General features: G+C 39.7%; 1 protein-coding gene across 1 annotated transcript in view; it reads right to left on the reverse strand.

Moving 5' to 3' along the window:
* zfhx3b (zinc finger homeobox 3b) overlaps positions 1-20,120 on the reverse strand; it is a 104,680-nt gene that overhangs the window by 25,215 nt on the left and 59,345 nt on the right.

Raw genomic sequence — 20,120 nt, forward strand, 5'->3', positions numbered from 1 at the left:
TGCACCCGTGTTTACTCGTGTCTCCTCACTGGTGGTGCATGTGTGTGACCATTAACAGGTACTTATCTGTTTATCTCTCCTTTTAGGCGCTGCAGACCAGTATACAGTGGACTGTCTGAAAAAGATCTCGGCCTGTCGATTTATTGAATGTGCCATTTGCATATCTTTGTAGTGCATCCATCTGCCTGTGGACTGTTCAGTGGAGGTATTAGCTCAGAAAATCAATGTTGCCATGGATGGACGTACGTAGGGCCCACCTCGGCGCGTGTGCACAGCCCGGCGCTTGGCTCCCACTTGGCTTCCATTTGCATGAGTTCTATCGGCAGAGGCTTTCCAAACGCTACTTGAGTCTTTGGAGAGGTGAAGTACACAAATACACAAGCATACTCCTTTAGACTGGTTTGCTATCCTCGTCTATGGCTTTCCTACCCCTCTCCACGCACCACTCGAGCTCTGACCACCTGTTTGTTTATGAAACCGTACAGCGAGATAAAACAGAATCTGGCAAGGTTATGAATACCAATTGTGCTAATCAATTTTACTTAAAATACAAAATATAGCATGGTATCGACTTGTGTGGTCTCGACTTTAACAACATGTTAAGCTCAGGAAAAAGGTGCTGGGTAGTTTAGACTAGTAGACTTCTTACATCATACCGCAGAGCACATTCAAATAGTCTGTGGATATCTGTGCTAACACTTTCTCAAAAAAAAAAAATTAAATGTATAAAGCAAACCCATATCACGAGGTTAGGGTTAAAGTGAATACATCATAACTGACTGCAGCTCAGATTAAAACATGCATAATTGTCTGTTACTTCCGAGGTTAACAGTTCTGCCCAGTGCCAAACAGTCAAGGGGTTAGCTCACAGCCTGTCTTAGGATATACATTTCCGGCTCCAGTTTGATGAACGTCTCTTGTTACTTTTTCTACTTACTGTTCTAATCAGGAGAATTTTCATCCCAAAATATATACAATACCTTCACGGTTTTACTCTGTTTGATACTAAATCATTTCATACTAGGCTGTAAAAACTGGAAACCTGAAGTGTCTCAAATGCACAGTCCACTCCTCAGGTCTCCTTTATCAGTTCACAGGTTACTAACAGCTAATTGCTAACGAATCCAATCATTACAATGCTCCGACTCTTGAAAACAACTACAGGAGTGGTTATTGAAAAAGCTCCGCCTCCACGTTTTCTGCGTTCAATTCCTAATACAAATCAAATAGACCGGGCTTCTTTCACCATTTGTCTTTGTTTCTCTTCCTCTTTGCATAGCCCATCCATTACTTTCACATGAAATATGAAAAGGCAATATCCTCTCTGTGTTTGTACTGAAGCGTAATGCGATTGTGTTGTCATTTATAGGAAATAATCGCAAACCTCTCTTTCATTTTCCAGTTCAAATAACCATGAAAAATTAGCCTTCAATGTCAGGGAGGACAACAAAGGGATGCACACAGACTATTGCCTCACCACTGCGCTTGACATTTCTTCTTAATAGGAAAACTGCTGGTTGCTTCTGTACCTTTCTTTTCCTTTTTTTAAAAAATAAAAAATTGTAACCCCCGTTTTCCCAATATAAAGTTTCTCACTCAGATGGGCAATATTGGAAAAAAGAGAATCTATGTGTTTAGGAAGCTTGAGATACATCATGTTGCTTGTTAGCAAGGAATCACTAACAGCTAATAGCTGCAAGACCCAAGAAAAACACAGCACCGGACACTAATATTAAAAATGTAAAAAGAAAAAAATATTTGAGATATGAACTAGTAGCGATGTAACAATAACCAAAATATCCTGATATTTTATCTTCAAAAGTCTCACAATAATATAGTGGGTCATCAAAATATATTGAATTGCAAGTTTCTTTACTTAAATTAATTGTTTAAGTGCAGCATCAGCTAAAACCAGACGGAACTATATATGCAATGATATTTGCTCCATTTCAGTGCAGACTTCATGAAGAAATAAATGTTATAAGCGCTTTTAAGTCGTAATTCTTCAGATTATGACAGAATCAAAGGCTTGTCAGGTCATTTTAAAAGGAAAAAGTAGCATATTCACAATATCGCAATAAATATTGTACGGTGAGATCCACACTGTGAAAATATCAAACTCCACAGAATACAAACAAACACACATTTTCATTGAATTTAATAATTTTGCAAATTTTAACTTTCATTGTTTAAAAAAAACAAAAAACAGATTCAGTCTTGGAAGTTTGAGACTGTAGCTACACCATTACCAACAACTATTATGCTTTTAGGTTAGCCACTTATTTTTGTACATGGATAAAATATATTTCCTTGTTGTTGGCATTTCTTAAAAGCCTGTCTAGCATTTTTCCCAGCTGCTGTAGAGCTATCAGACTCTGTGGCAGCAAAGTAACCTAAAACACACATTTAAGTAGCAGGCTTCTTCATTTAGCCCTAACAAACGATGTACAAGCAGATGTCTGTGCAAGACCTCTTACAATTAGTCCCACTCACAAGATCCTTTTCATTTAGAGAAATCTTTATTTTCAGTGCGAGCAGCAAAGTAATGGTAATTGCTTTTAGTATTACTGCCATTACAAGCTTAATAGGTATGGGTTGTTTTCCACTGTAATTATGTACAAAATAATCTACCAACTTCACCGAGCAATTATTGGAGATGCATTTAAGTTTATTTGTGCTAAAGCATTAGATTGTACTGAGAAATAACAAAGGGCAAAACTAATAAAATACGTTGTTTAAAATAATATATGAAATAATGTACATAGGAGAGATGATTACAGGCATTTTAAACAACAAGTGTTCATTGACTTCTCTGTGAATGTTTGAAATTAAAACCACCTCTATCCAAAAATACCTTCAGGGCAGCTACCTAACACAAAATATTTCCTAATTTGCATGTGCGAAAACTGGATTCCATCTGGCATTATGGTTTGTGATGCATATAATGAAATTTTCTCTGGGAAGCCTACTGAAAAAGACTCATCTCGTGCAATTAGTTCTTGCTTTATTCACTTCTTGTAATGTTCTAATTTATTATCACTTAATTTCAACAGAATTATATATTTATTTTGTGCACACCTTGCAGCCTTAATTACAAAATAGACTGGGAGCCAGATGATAGGATGCAATGCACTGACTCAACAACCATTTACTGAGATTAAAAGTTATCCTTTCATAATCTCAGTGGTATATCCGGGCTCTCTTAATTTGGGTGAGTTCCAAAAAGGCTTTAGGGTTTCAGTTTCACCTCAAATTGAAGAAAAGCAGGAGTTATATCATTGCATTAGGTTTTTTTTTTTTTTTTTAAAGAAACAACAGCTGACTGATATGACCTATGCTATATTAGTGGTGTGTCTGATGTCTAAAGATGGCAACAGTGAATAAATCGCTAGATTATCTCTAAATTAAACACACTGACTCACTGGGACCAGCTATCACAAAGCAGCATGAGTGAATATCGGGTCCAAATAAACACACATGTAGTGTGACGGCATGTTAAAAAATAACATATTAGTCATAATTAACATTGTAACATTAACATTATAAAGGTGAGTAATTGCTGTTTGTTAATGCAGTGCTGCACAGAGGCAGAAGAATGAAGCGTGAGAGCTTGTTGTGGAGTATCCTCACTCCAGCGTGGCCCGGGATTAACAAAGCCTGGTCCATAGAGACCAGGCTGCTGCTGCTAAATTGGTGCTAGCGCATGATGCCATTCTTATGCATGGCGATGGCTGTTAGTGTTGCACTTGTTTTTATAATGGTGTCGTTATTGTCCTTGCAGCAGAAGAATCTTCTCACTCATTAGTGAGAGCTTCTGGAGTGAGGGGCCAGAGCCAAATAAGGTACAATATTAATTATTCATCTCAGTGGTCGCTGTTTGGGTGCTGCGATGTGAGCCTTAAGCAGGGACTTTAACTAGCAGAGGTCTGCCTCTGGAGAACGTGTCGAATAAACAATTGAAAAACTGCCAGTTACAAGGAGAAAACATACACTAATCACCAGACTAATATTTAAAAACAGGCTGTCTGCAATAAAGCATCTCTCACAGGATCCCTGCTCAGTCTCAGGAGAAATAATCCAGTGTGTAACAGTGCATCACAGCCCCAGTCTGCATGTACTTCAGGCTCATAAAGGCCCAGCTCCCCCCCTCCTTTCTGCTCTGCCTGGGCTTCTGTTGGCTCTGGCCAGGACCACGGCCTCCAGAGAAGGCTGTGATAAGAATTCATTTCTTCCTATTATGTGCTCTTGTCCATTGCCTCAGTTCATCAGTTCAGTGCAACCAAGTCAATGAAAGGGCCAGTAATGAAGCAATCAGATGCAGCCTGGCTTTCTGGGCCAGTCCTCACTGCTGCTCTCAGAGCCTGCTCCAGTGCATGTGATGTGGGCCCAAGGTGGGAAAGTGGGCACAATGTGCAGACATTAATTCAGCACCTGCCTTTAACACACAGCATGTGTTAAAGGGAAGGTGTGCATTTACTACTGTCCCATAAGGAGATGGAGAATCACCTGGTTTTAAACAAGTCCACACTTTAAGCGGGTGCCGAGGTTACAGGCAGCAGGCACTGCACACATTTATTTACATCTAACCTTTTCACTCCACTGTCTCTGCTATCTCTCCTCAACATGTGGAAACTATTATGGAAAGTTGGGAGGGGAGAAAGGCATGGGCTGAATCCTAATCAGTTTTCTAAAGCACAGGATTCTTGCCTCTTTTGTCATGTAATGCTGTGAAATTTTCATTTCAAATTAAAAAGGACTTTTTGATCTACCCAATATTGTTTTCTCTAGCTTGAGGGGAAGGAAATGGTTGCTGTTATCTTTGATCATCCTCCCTTCCTTATCCTCTCATATACACAACTGCACGAAAGCAGATGGCTGGGCTCTTATATGGTCCTGCTTTATACTGGACAGTACAGTAAACATAAACACGATAAAAGAACACATACACTTCCATCTCTTGCTAAATGAGCTAACAGTGCTAATTGTTTGGATTAGGACTGGCTAACTCCCTGTTTGCGCTCGTGTCCTCCTTGTGTGTAGCCTGTGTGCTTCACCTGCTGCAGTGCTGCTGGCTGGATTCCACCTGACAAGAGCTCCTTAACAAGCAGCAGTCATTAACCTCCGGAGCAGCCCTGCCATGTGATGTAGTGCACTCGGCCGGCTGCAGAAGGGCCCTATTGATCCCAGACATACTTGGTGCCTTCCTGGATGTTTATAATCAATATGCAAATGGCCCGCAGCATTGATTCAATATTAATTTTCAATTAGGGAATTCTCAGGGGGTCCTCAGGGGTCAATACAGAACCATTCAGAGCAAAGGCTTGAGCAAGTTGCAGGCATTGACGTTCCCCTATCCAAGACAACTTACTTACTGTTTATTTAGCCTGCCCAGCTGTAATTCCCCATTAGGGCTCAGGATAATAGGCAGGGAGACGGATGGGCCTCTCTGCACTTCTGCTGCGCTCATTACATAAACTTTTGGTGTAAAGGCCTTGTCCTAACTAATAAGTCATCATTTCACAGTTAGCTCAGTTTGTTTTGTTTAGACCACTGGAATAGGAATACTATAAGAATCGGGCTAGCTATTTATTTTTTCATTCCACAAAAGGGAAAGCCTGCCCTCCTTTTGTACCATATAGGTTATCGCATGAGTAATTAATCTGACCACTACACCCTGAACACATTGATACAGATGAAAATATGTGCGATATGCGTGGTCTGCATATTAAGCAACTTTAACATTACTTTTATACTTTCCTCGAATCTTCAAAGCTACACTCCACTTTGTATTAAGGTAAGATGAGTGGAAAAACCAAACTGCAAATAAGGTTATGAATCCTAAGTGAGTCCTTCTTTAAAACAGTGAAACAAAGCTATTGATTGATAGAGCTGCTATTATTCCAGTACAGACAATGTGGCTGGCTCTTTGTTGCCACTGCCAAGACAATCGGGCTTTTGTGGCTGCAACTTCGACTTCAGACATTCTCCATTCCACAGAAAGTACATGTGAGTAATTAGAGGTGTAACTAGAGTATCGGTGAAAAGTTATTGCCCAACAGACTGGTTAAAGCCTTATTATTTGATGTCAGCCAGTGGAAGGAAGTTTTTAAGTCATGAATATAAGGTCATATAATTCCAGCAAAAAGAACTACCGATTCCTCATGCTTTTAACAAATTGTCCAAACATTTTGTCCTCAAGGTTAACACATACAAAGAAAAAAAAAACCAGCACTAGATTAAGAATGATTTGAAACAGAGGATTTGTAACGGAAGCCTGGATCATAGTTAAAACTTTCTGGTACAGTGGCCAATGTCTATCTAAAGCGACCATTTGAAGTATGCGAGTAGAAGAAACTGTTTTGGTGTGCTTAGGCCTGTCAGCATAACACATTTTGAAGCACGATATACTGCTACAGAGATATATTGCGATAAATGTTATTACTGAATCTACTTGACACCACTGACACAAAGCAGGATAATCCCAGTAAATCATTTTTAAATAGACAGTAACGTTTAAAGGCTTGAGCTGCAACAAATACATTAAATAAAATACAATGAATGAATATTTTACCAATTGAGGTATTCAACCCTCCACAACTCAAATCTTATTGTATTACAACAACAATAACAGAAACCTTCATACTATTGCAAAGAAATGCACCCACAATAAATACTGACCCCCAAAATATATTGTTCCAGTTATCATATATTGAACAACAAGTAATTATTATGACAGGCCTAAGTGTGTTGTTTTTTGAGGGGGGGAAAAATCCACTTTATGCTGTCCAAAATCGCTTTTCAAATTTGATTTCACCACAGAAACATTTTACAAATCATGCAGCTCTTACCTCTTTACATAGAGGTAAGAGCTGCAAGTACAAATTACAAGTCCGAGCCTCGAGCAGAGATAACCTGCGTGGACTATTTGCTGCGTTTTTCAGCAGATGCACTGCCTGAGGTAATTGGTTTAGGGATAACATTAATTACCACATTGCTCATTAATGGATGAAGCCTTTATTGGTTCCATTGATCAGCTGGACCTGTTAGCCATCATCCTTAGCAATGGTGGATGTAACAAGCTTACATATTGGCATATCAATTAATGCAATCAATTGCTGTCAGGCAGTTGCCATTCCCCGTATCTGCCCTCCCCATTTGGGTTACCCTGTCTTTAGCAGGGTGAGAGGGGCTGGGACAAAGACCCCCATGTCAAATAAAACTTTATTAAGGGATTTCCTGACGGTTATTTAGGTGGAGGTTGTTACACAGTCGACTGATTGAGCTGTGATTAAGTGTAGAAGTAAACACTGCTGTATGGGGCCTAGTCAATGTAGTAAAACGCTCTATGGTGCTCAGAGTAAACACAGCCATGCTATGCAGCCAGGCAACTGTATTTAAAAGGGAATTCAACCCATGTAATACACCTACTGCACAAACTGAGGCCATGCAAAAGTGTACATGTACAGTTTGTCATCCATTTTAATAAGTCACACTGTAAGAAATCACAATTTTTCTGATTTCCTACTTCATAAAGATGGCATTTAGGAAGTCTATGTCATATAATAATGAGTAATAAGCAGCTTCAAACACAGTGTCTGCTCAAACACTATGCTATGAGTGCAGATAGGATTTACTAGGCCCTAGATCTTCATTTGCTTAATAGCAGATCAGTGTATAAGAAAGAGGTTGTTCTGATATGGCCTGGTGAGGATGTGATTGATTAAATGAGTAAATATTTACAATTGACTTCTCACAGTAATGCAATAATTCAAATAGTTTGCAGTTTTTTCCCTATAATGTTGTTCCCTCCCAACTTGTGCAGCATTTACATTTAGCACACCTAGTATAAAAAACACAAGTGGAGCACACTAATATGGGCACGAATTGGCAAGGATATTAGCTCTATGATGCAAATGTTATTCTTGCATAGATTGTACATCTTATCTGCACTCCCTCCATAACATTAGGGAAACATCACATGATGAGCAGTACACCTGAGCTAAGACTACTCATACTCATTTACAACAACACTAAATAGGTTGCATTAACATATAAGCTGCAGAGACATACTGTGCACATCAATATTCATACCGACAAGGATTTTCAGACAGACAAGGCGTTCCAACTTCCCCAACACAAAACTGCTTTGCGTTTTAACTCCTCAAGTACCAGGGATGAATCTATATTAGCCAATGGGTTTATGAGAAATCACTTTCAAGGATATTTGGGAGCTTTATGAATCATTTGATCATCCAGTTGCATGCATTTCAAAAGACAGGAGCAAATATCACAAATTGAGAATAATTCTTTTTGCTTGCACTCTGGGTCAGATTCCTCAGAATATTAAAAGCCAAGTCTAAAGGATTATACAAGTAACAAAGACCATTTTAACTTCACAATAGTTCTGACCAGTATAACACTATTGATAACAATTTTGCAGCAAAAATCCTTTATTAGTTGCATTATTTATGACCTAATGCTGACAATGCAGTGAAGGTCATAGAGGACTCAAATGTAGTGTGTGCAGTGAGTGAACACAGCCACTCTGTTGGACAGCGCTTAGTGCCTATATGGGACCTCCTGGAGGCCTCTGTCCCCTGAGCAATGTACAAGTGGGCTGGGCAATTAACAATTTCATGCTGATTGCCTGAAGCATGTTTGGCTATGCTATAAAGATAATAGCATGAAGGATGCAGCGACGGCTGCTCCCCTCGCCCCCTCCCTTTTCGGTGTTCCTCTATTGCTTCAATTTCTCAATTCTCTCCTGTGCAATTCACATGTTGAAATGACGCGCTGCCTGCTTGCTTTATTAAAGACACTCACCGTGTTTAGAGGGCACATTTAAGAAAAAAATATATAAAGATGACTCCCTGAAGAGTAAACAGGGATGATTATTAAAGGGAAGGAGAAAACTCGAGTCTTGGTCTCCCACTGGCAACTTGATTTGAAAGTCTAATTTGGCAACTGCACACAACAGGCGTGCAGGTAGACAAAACAAACAGGTTCTCTTCTGCAGACAAACTGAGCATGCTCAGATGGACTTGCAGTGACACTCCTCATCCTCAACCACACCAGGCCCTGACAGCAATTGACTCTGACTATGGGGCATCCTGCTGTGCAACAGGAAAAAAAAACTTATGCATTACCTAAGCTGTATATCACACTCATGACAAGAAGAGGACTGCTGAAATAAAATGATGTTCTCTTCAACATGACTGTCACTTACGTATGTCCCTCTGCCAACAAGCAGCCAGTACTTATTGTATTATGACTATTAACCACTTCAGAGATCTGTAGCACATAACAAAAATACATTTGAAAGACTGAAAATTCAAATGAAAAAATATTCTTAATTAAAGAGAGAGAAACGTACTGAATAGTCATTTATCACACATAAAACTTAAAAAATATATAAAATAAAAATGTTAAAATGTCCAAGCAAACTTTTTTTTTTGTTTTTACCACAGAACTATGGTTAATTTTTTTATACAAACAAAACATGAAGAAATGAGGAGGTGCTGTGGTCTGGACAAAGGGACCCCCTGGCCCTCCCCTCTGACCCCTCCCTTGCTCTCACCCATCCCACACACACAGATGTCCCACATGCGAGCACGCATGCACATACACACACACACACACACACACATAAGTCCCAGGCCTCTGCCCTTTCACCCCCTGCCCCGCTCTGTGTGAAAGTCCAGCTGGCACCCTGACCGCCTCGACACCTCCACAATACCCCAACACAGAACAGGCCATCTATTCTTTATGATAGCACGTCTGTCATCTGCAAACACACATGTACTCTTAGCTTAGTCCTTGTCTCCATTTCCATGATACAATGTCACAGCACAGCCACACCAGCAGCCCCTCGGACACACAAACAACATAAGCATACACACTTAGAAATTGCAGTCACATCCCCCTGCTAGAAGGGGATGATAATTGCAGACGGCCAATAAATTACTGCTGCCTCCACATCAATTATAAGCATCACGTCTGGCAATGAGGAAAATGAGATCTTGTGACAAATTTCATGAGGCTTGGCTGCCCAGAAGCCTTTCTTAACATGCTACAGATAGCAATCCCTTATCTAGCCTCTGTAATGGGGAGCTCCGGATAGAGAGATGGAGCCGCAGCCATTTAATTAAAAAGCTGGGGGTAGGGGGCGGCGAGGTGTAATTCATTGAAAAGGCACAGGAAGGAGACAAAGCCTTTGTCTCCGATACATATTTTGCCCAGTGTTGTCACTCATCAGGGCCTGAGCTCGTATCTTCTCTGACAGCAATTCTGGAGATTTTCCCCATCTTTGAGCTCATCTGTCCACCATTTTCTCCTCCTTCCCCTTCTCCTTCTCCTTCTGCCTTGTTTTTAGATTTCCCATGAGCCCACTGTTGTCTCCACTGGGACAGCTCGGGCGATTTTTACGAATGACTGCAGTGGACAGACAGTGGCACTGAATGAAATGGCCCCTGCACCTAATTGTATTCCCACCTGGGGAAGGCAGCAAGGGCGCAGGCTTCAAGAACACGCCAATGAGGATTTATGGCAGATGGGGAGACAGCAAAATAAAACACCAAAAGGGATGGCTCTTAAATCTCATTCCCAGCGCAATATTCATTGTAGTTGCAATCGGGTGTGCTGATACAGGCATGAAAAAAACAACTGCTGTGTTCAAATTATGGCTGTACTCTGGACTAATATTTAACATCATTAGAAAATCATTAGAAAACCATCATAAAAGCCAGGATTATGACCAGAGCATTAAACACAATGATTATTCAGTGTGTTCCTCTCTGCTTTGCCTTGGAAATGAGATTTGCTCTGCTGCTGCTATGTAGGAAATAGGAGGAATATTTTTCATAATTACTCCAATGTCTGAGAAACATTGGGCTAGCATGAATTACTATAGCATTATACACTTGTGTTTGTGTGCCCAGAGCTACGTTTTGAATGAGGCTTTGCGTGGAATACCATTATTGCATTTTCATGGGGACATCCATTTGAATAATGTCATTGTTTTAATATAGCTTTACTTTACAGAATTATTTGTAGCCTAACAGTTAGCAAAGGCATAGGAAGGGCAGTGTTATTGTGAAAGGATGCAGGCATGTGTTAATATTCAAAAAAATATATTGTTAAAAAGAGAATTTTGCTGTTCAGATGAAGGTGAAGCACCGATGTACAGATGATACACAATGAAAAAAATAAGCCATTCTGAATCAAACTTAAAATGTATATGGCAAGGGTTTATGTTTCTCTAATATTACTTGGTTTGGTAGGATAGTAACTGTAGTAAATATTTATCATAGTTTTACAGTCAAGTGGAAAAAGTTGAAAAGTAGCAGCAGAATAGAGTTCTAAATACTAATAAACAATAATCCATCTAAAATTGAAATCCATTTAATGAAATATAGGTGTTGTCAAACTAGTCATTATTTCTAGTAAAATCTTCAATATAGTTAACTATTTTTGAGTGAAATTAGCAGTCTTTAAAAATAAGTAAATACATATTTTAAAATGTTGATAACAAATATTTCACTTTGTGTACTGAATCCACAAAATAATAGAAGTACTCGAGCAATGTCTTAATAAACCATGTGTAGAATTGGACAGAGAAAGCCAGTTCATTCAAAGGAATACATCTATTATACCAATGCGACCTGAAACAATGGACTGAATATAGTGTACAGTACTTGTCTTGAAGAAAGCAGCAGCAGTGTGAGAGTGTGTCGTTTTGGGGATTTCTCGGCAGCCCCATTATCAAGAGCAGCCATCAGCACAAAGATAAAAGATGGTAATGGAGCAGGCCCAGTGGAGATGAAAGGTGCACAGATACAGCTCCTCTCTTATGAATGTCTAATGCAGCCCATGTTCCTGAGGTAATGACTGACTGCCAATGCCCCTTCACAACATCCACTACTTAGGCTTTTCTGTGTCACTCACACAGCAACCTGTTGTTCTGTGGAGAAACAAACATCGGAAAATGACTCATCCAAAAGTATTTTATCTAAGCCTGAATTTTCATATGTAGCAAAGCAATGCAACCTGTACAAACCTTATTCATAAAAAGGGTGGGACTGTGTGTGAATGCAAAACCAAATATTAAAAAAATATTTTCTAATTAAGCTATATAGTTACAATGCAGTAATGCAGTTAAAATACAGAAGAGACATCCAGCCACAAGTGCTATTTGTATCACTCCCAAACCATGATAAAAAAGTAGGGGCATCCAGCATATAAAGAGGTAAATACAACACATTACATTTACTATTGTGTCCATTGTCTTCCTTATTGTCTTGTCTACTTGATATAAAAATGCCAATTAAAAAATATTACATAGCTGCAACCTAGTATAAAACAACAACAAAAGAGTTAACTTTTTGTAATTATTATAACTCATTTTAGTTTGATCTGGAGAACTGAGTTTATAAAATCACCCTTATTAGGTGAGCAAAGTTATTGTATCTGTGAGAATAATAGACAACTTCTTCTTTGTAGGTCAGTTTGGGCTAAAGCATAAAAACAACTCCCTGTCTTACTTTAGAGAGTTATTCAAGTGACACTTATGATAAGCAATGTTCTTTTGAATGAATTACTTGGCGGAAATTCTGGCTTTTGTCCCTGAATGTGTGGCAACAGGGGAAAAAATGTGGCCTTTAAACAACGGGGTGAAAATATAAAGTGAGAGGCAGGCGAGTCTGTTCCCTCAGTCCCTTTCACAGAACCTAATGGATTGTGAGCACTTAATGCATTAATCAATCAATATCGTTCACTGTACATCAACAACGCTGCCCAGTTATGAATGACCTTTGAAACAAAAAAAGGACACTTTAATGCACACAAGATTGCTGCTAGGTTTGTAACTTGGGCCCAGTTTAAACACGAGTGATTAAACCTTCAGAAAGCACACAGCCATTAACAGGCCACTAAATATACAGAGGTTGGTCGTTATTCAAATTGAACAGAGGGGAAGACGGAGGAAGTGCTAGATTGTAACCTTGGTCCTATTACAGAGAAAAACTCATTTATTTAACCTGCTCTGCGATTAAGGTTATGACATTCAAGTCACTGTATGGATATTTTGTATGTATGGAAATTGCTAATACAACATAATGGAAATCCTTCATACAGCAGCATAGAAAAAAAAGAGTACAATTTGTCGCAAGAAAGCATGATCAGATTTGATGTCTTCAGGATAATGTGATAGAAGTGTGATTCATAAAAGCAGGTCTCCAAACTACAGAAATACATAGAGGACATACTACTGTGAATACCAAATTGTAATCAGTATTATTAGGCTAAGTAAAGTATCATCCCCAAAATAAATATAAAAAATAAAGGATAATTGTTGTTTTAAGGGAACGTTATAGTCGGTTCATAGTGGGGGGCATGTTTCTCAGTCCCTGGAACAGTCTTGATTGAGCACGAAGGTGAAACGCGTAGACAGACTGGAACGGACAGGAGCTGACTGCACAGAGCCAAAGAAAAGACAGAGCAACAACAAGAGCACAAGAAGCTAATGCTATTGCTAATGCTATTATGGCCCATGCACAAAAGGTCCTGCAAAGTGACTGCACAGGGCCCTTAAACAAAGACGCCATTGCTATTCACTTTCCCCCACCCAATTAGATTTTTCTCACCAGATTATCATGACAAAACACAGACCATTTTTCCTCATTCTGCCTGCCATGTTCACCACACCATGTTAAATCTGTTCAGGCCCCGGGTGCAGTCTGTTTGGCTGGCATCAACTTGTGACATCAGACACATCCACTGAGAGCTGCCTCTGTCCCTCACACTGCACAAGTTCAGCCTTTCCAAGAACTGCAAAAATATTCAGCATATGTTTGACAAAAAGGCCACTTAGCCAAAGTCCGGCCCTATCGTTTTTAATGTGGAGGCTTGCAATCACTGGATGTAGTTTTAGTAACACATTAATGATGATTTTAGTACATTTTATCTGTGATGACTAGTGATGTCACAATTTCAATTTGAGTATTAGGATTATTATGACAAGATAAATCAAACAATGAAATCCCTAATTCACTTTCACTCACATTCTCTAATAGATCACCATTCCCCTAGCATGTGACCAGCTTAATAAAACCAAACTTTCTAAAGTAAAGTTAATAGACATTTAACTGTAAGTTTACTTTTTTGAAGTATAGACTGAATTGAAATTACTTAATTTGGTGCGTAAAATTGTAATTATAGTTAGTAATATAGAACGTGTTCCTACCTGAATTTTATCATATTGTAGTTTCATGAATTAACATGTATTATAAACTGGAATTATAAAGAAAGAGTTAAATACTTTATACCACAAATTTTCCATCTGTGCATGTTCCTATTAAAATGTCACCCACCAACATGATCACGACTATCAGAGTCCAGTCTCCCTCCCACTCATTCTCCTTTTGTATTTTTCACCAAATTTGTCCATTTCTCCTCACCCCTCCTCAGGTAGTGTATAGTGTACTGTCAAGCACAGGCTGAATCAATGGCTGCGCTCACGCCCACAGGTAAAGGTTAGAGAGGTTCACTATTGAATTATTTCTGCACTTCTCTTATTGCTGCCATCTGCCTGGCTACTTTTAGCTGATGTGATTGAGGCACTGGAGGGGAACTCTTTTTGCTAATGCACTCAGAATGTGGACACGCATTTGTGTTAAGTGTGTTTCAGTGTGTGAGACTGTGCATATCTGTATTTGTTGCTCAGATGTAACTTGACAGAACAGGGCAGCATCCACTTACACTGTCTATGTGTGCTGGATAATGATTCACTACATGTGTATTTCAGTACTCAGTAGTCTTTGTTTCATCTGCCTTTATTCTAATAATGCCTTTGGAGAGTGAGGGCACCCTGCTTCTGGGACGGGCCTCCTTCAGTCTCTGGCTCAGTTTTGCTGAGTGGGACATACTAGTATATGAACTCATCCATAGCACAGATCATGGCCTTTGATCCAGCAGCTCTCTCTGGGGGGCAAAAACAGCCTTATTAGATATGTCTAAACAAAACTGCTACTCGCTAGTTCCCCAAACATTACCCCTGCATCTTCTCTGATGGTAAAACTGGGCTGCCTAATTCTGACAGCAAGCACAACCCAATACCAAAATACAGCAACAAATGAAGCAATGTAAGTGTTTACCAATTTATCGGTTCTACTTCCTACCTGGCAAGCACTTGCACTACAATCAATATTGCAGTATAACATGGGTATCATAATGTTTGTATTAGTGGGATTCAAAAAAGTACCATGCAAAATGCAACATAATTCCAGCTCCCTGTGTGCCAGACATACACATAGAGACTAAACACTAAACAAGAAACAAAAATACCTAATAAACAGTCAACTAGTTGCTACAGTTACATTTCCTATTGATTTAAGCAGCACAACTATCATTTTTATATTTTATCATCACATATTGTAACATTGTGCATCTGAATAAAATGAGGAGTAACTCTGTGTCTTATGTATAGTACCTACTGACATGACCACTGCTATAATTAAACCCATCAAACCCATTATGTCTTTGTCACCTAATATATTCTGTGCTCCCTGTCTCTGTCAGCATGTAACCACAAGCTTCCCGCCTTGAGCATTGACTGACAGCCCCTGTGGCGGCTGTGGTCACTCTCTCTCTGTGACATTCGCTCGCCCTCAGCCTGCAATCCGGCACCTCACATCGCCGCTCGCTCGCCACCTCCACTCCAATATCCAGCAGCCAAAGCTGCGGGCCCCAGAATAGAACTCATTAACACGTTTAGTAAGTACAAATGAGATGACTGTCTCCTGATGGACTGTCTATCTTTTGGATCAGCTTTCAAGGAGAGTGTCTGGTAATGACAAGAGAGGGGGAAACTAATATTATAATGCGCTGCCAGTCTGTGCTGTGGAAATGGGCTCGATGACAGGGGGAGCCTCTCGCACTCACACACTGCCTGCTTCACACTGCAGTGGACACCTATGTGTGCACTGCTTTACAGCCATGTGAGTCTGCAGAATAAAACAGGACACATATTTACACCTGTGTGTCAGAAAGCACACTGAATCAGACTACAGGCTCAAGTTTAGTATTTTTCTTTCAGTTGAGGTACTTTATTTTTGCATTCACCTCCTGTTTGGGGGCTTTTTACGTCAGCTATAGTAGCTATACATGAAACATAGGTGGGGTATATTTAACAGGCTGCAACTTATTGGTAAACATAGACTTGTGGTCTATCTAATATTAGAATTTAACAGCAAAAACAATGTATTTATGTTGTCCAGTAAAAAGATGGGCACAAGAATAATATGAATACCATTGGAAAAACTATAAAGCCATCATTGTGTCTTTTTAATAAATGTCTCGTCTTCTGTAATATTTTCAAAATGAAAAATCATGTATTTATGAATTTCCTGGCACGTTCTGTGGACAGCAAACAATTTCCTATGCAGTCTAGATGGCCTTTGGGTGGGATTAGAGGTGGGCGACTGCGGCCTTACTGGACTGTGGGCCCAGTCCTGATGTTCATATCCACTTTGCATCACTGAGGCAATAAGAGCCTTTATTAAAAGTGCATTGCTGCAGTGTCTGCAGACTGGCCATAATGTGGCATGTAGAAGTGGTCTGCTGGTTAGGAGCTACAATATCCTGTTTCTAAAAAGGTTAACTTTGCATTTTAACAAGCATGAATAAAGAGAACATTCCAGAAATTGCTGCTGTCTGTTTAGCGCATGCCTGTAGGAAGAAAATGCTCAAAACTTGGCCCCTGCATGTCAGCAGAGTGTGGCCTGGCTCACATCTGCATTTATCTGTCCTAATATCTTAAAGGGTCTGAGCCTAGCCACTGGACATACAGTGCAGCTGGAACCCCAATCCTCTACTAAACAGGGGGGCAGGGTCTGAAAAGATCTGCAGAATTATAATTACATTACTGTTGTTAGACCAACTGAATGTGGATCACCACTATCATAGCACTGATCTGTTGCACATTACAATATAAATGGCTCTTCTGTATTCAATTTACAAATGCATTTTCTCACATCACAGATCATTTTGGTGTATCTCAAGAATTATACATGAGAGCGAGAAGGGGGTTGCGCAAAAAAAACTCCTGTGTTGGAAAAGAGCTTGTTAAAAGGCGTGACCCTCAAAGTGCATGTGCATTTATATTATCATAAAATGTACCATGGTCCTGCCCAGTTTCACAAAACTATTATAAAAAATATGGGTCTTATTTTGACCATGATCTTGTCAAGCATTCCCATCATGCTGTATGAAGCCACTGTTAAGTGCCCAGATGTTGTTCTCCAGTACAATGCCAGTCAGTCTCTGCCAAGCCCCCTTCTCCAGCCTTCTCAGCAGACAGGGATTTCCTCACGATGAGAGCCAAAGCGTCACAGCCCAGCGATCAAGGGCCTGCCATCTGTGACTGAGGCAGATTTACAGCAGGAGCTAATCCACACTGTCAGATCACTTTCTGCTCCATCTTGACTCCTACATATCCATAACCACACATGCTATGCTACCACCAGGCACACACTTGACTTATTTATAACTTCCTAACAATGTCTCTCTTGCAGAATCAACTTTGACGACAGAGACCAAGCTCGGAATGAAATTTAACTTTGCCCTTTAGACGACATGATCTCATTCTGTTCAGCCCAACTGCAAAAGTAAGTTAGGTCGATTATGTGTGAAGAAATTAGAAACCCCAATGTGTCACTGAGCTATATGCCCTGGTGCACATCATTCACACAGAATAGGGCCATTGTACACTCAGTGTCACACAAGTTCTCCTAAACTTAAAACACACCCTCCTATATCCTTTTTCTGTCTAATACTCAGGCCCTCTTAACCTCTATATCAACATGTCTATTTCTGTGTTTTGACTTTAAAACAAGAACACACAGACCTTTATATAATGAACAATTGTTAGTGTATACAGTAAACCCAATATGCTCTTTTACATAACCAGGACAGCTAAAAACATCAGTGGTCTTTATTGAAAGTGCAGTCACTCTGAAGATTCCTTAGTCTCCCCATAGACATGTCATGGTTAAAGGAAAAGAAATAGGGGCGGAGCTACACTCATACAGTATATGCCCGAACAGCATATTTTCACTCTGAGCAAAAATTAAAACAATACATGGCCTTTTCATGCCTGTGTTAGTCTAATTGGAAAGAACCCTGTGTTTTCTGCTGCCCTTGCTCTCCTTGGACATTCAGCCACAAAGGATTTATATGTGGCACCAGTCCCTACAGAATGGGAATGCTATGTCATCAGAAGGAACACCAGCTTTAGGGATAGTTGCATGGAAAACAAGAAAAAGGTGAATATGTAATGTCTTTGGTTGACTACCACAACCAAATGCAAAAAAATCTCTATGTATAATGCTATTTAGGTGAGTTTGTTTGGGGAATTCCCAGCGCCGGCACCTATAACGGCAGTAGGATTTAGAGAACAGAAGCAGGCCAGGGAATTACTGCGGAGGTGACCCAGAAATCCAGGGGCAACTTTGTTTTAACAAGCCAGGGAAAGTTCCACCACTTTCGCAACTGTGGCTCAACCACAAAAAAGAGCCATGTGCCACAGAAGAGCTAGTCAAGAGGAAATTAAATGTTACAACGCGTGGGAATGGTCCAGTCGGAGAAGGACAACAGGAGCTAAGGCAGTTGAAGCTAAAGATATGGAGGCTAAAGTCAGCAATTTATGCAATTATTACACAGTTAATGTTATGAGGTTTTCTTTTTCAGATCAAGAGTTTGTTTTCATACCGGACATTTTCGACTGCTCACTAATGGTCTTCTTCAGAGTGGTCACGTGATGCCGTGACGTGTCTGATCAGCTGATTTATACAGATTTTGGTGCTATCTTCCTACCAGTGGAGACAGGATGACAGCGCCCTCTGCAGTCTGAATTCCTCAGGACAGTATCCCAGGTGTGTGAGAGTAAAAAAGCCCCCTCGCCCCGGTATATAGTCCCATGGACACGTTTCTGTATTTTGCCTGTTTAATCCAGTAACTATGTCCCAATGATGTTTGCTGAATCCCAGCCCAAAATATGGTTCTCTCTTTTACAGTGATCAGATTTGAGTTGTTCTTGTTCTGCTTTGTGGTTTGTTGCTCATGTGCATGCCTTCGTTGTTTTCTTTTTGCATTCTGACCTATGTTCCTTTTTTCGTGTACTGAACGCCCTCCCTGTTTCCCCAGTGTATATTTTATTGCAGCACATATGGGGTATTTCGTATATGACATTACATTTATGCACCAGTTCTGTTTTATCTTTTGGGTGGATGAGTAATTGCCTGAGTTTTCTGTATGGTTACTCAGGTGTGTTGGAAGACTGCTAGTGAGCAGTCGAAACTGTCAGGTATGAAAACAAACTCTGGTCTGAAAATAGAACCTAATAACATAAATTATCGGAAGACCAAATGAACCTCATTGGACTTATATAGTTAAGTTTATTGGCTGTTGCAGAAAAAACAGAACAAAACAGAACTAGTCAATAAACTTGCAATTTAGCAATAATTTTTGAAAGCTATGAATGAACATAGATTATATAGCTAAACAGCTTAAGTACAACATAAATATGATTTGCAATTACAAACATGCAATAGCATTTTTTTCCCCTCCTCTCATGAAGCCAAAATTTGATCAACTAAAAATCCTAGGTAATTGGTACTTGGTGTAATCATTATATCCAGTCATTACTGATTTACGAAATAAAAAAGAGAAGGGTCTAAGTACAAAAAAGAATCCTCGTTTTGTGGAAATGGTGTATAATAAAAGATGCTAATTGTATTATAAAAAGTGCCCCACAAAGATTCAGCAAATATTAAATAAGCAAGATATTGATAGACACTCAAGTGAAAATCAGCTAAACCCACTGTGTTACAGTTAATAGACAGAACTATCTGAGAGCATTTAAACCTAAAGAGCTTGCCTCTTGCATTCTACATGTTAGCATGTCCAGTGCACTCTGGTCGTTAACATATTTGCAGTGCAGCGAACAGAAAGCTTAATTGTCCCTAATTGCTCAGCTAAATATGTTCTCTAATGATTTGCTTCAGATCTGCTACTGCCTTTTGCGCAATTTCCCGGCTGCTGGCTTCATTATCCCTGCCTCCTTGGAA

Source organism: Boleophthalmus pectinirostris, unplaced genomic scaffold (genome assembly GCF_026225935.1).
Source record: "Boleophthalmus pectinirostris isolate CB_2022bp ecotype Guang Dong unplaced genomic scaffold, ASM2622593v1 HiC_scaffold_19, whole genome shotgun sequence".
Lineage (NCBI taxonomy): Eukaryota > Metazoa > Chordata > Actinopteri > Gobiiformes > Gobiidae > Boleophthalmus > Boleophthalmus pectinirostris.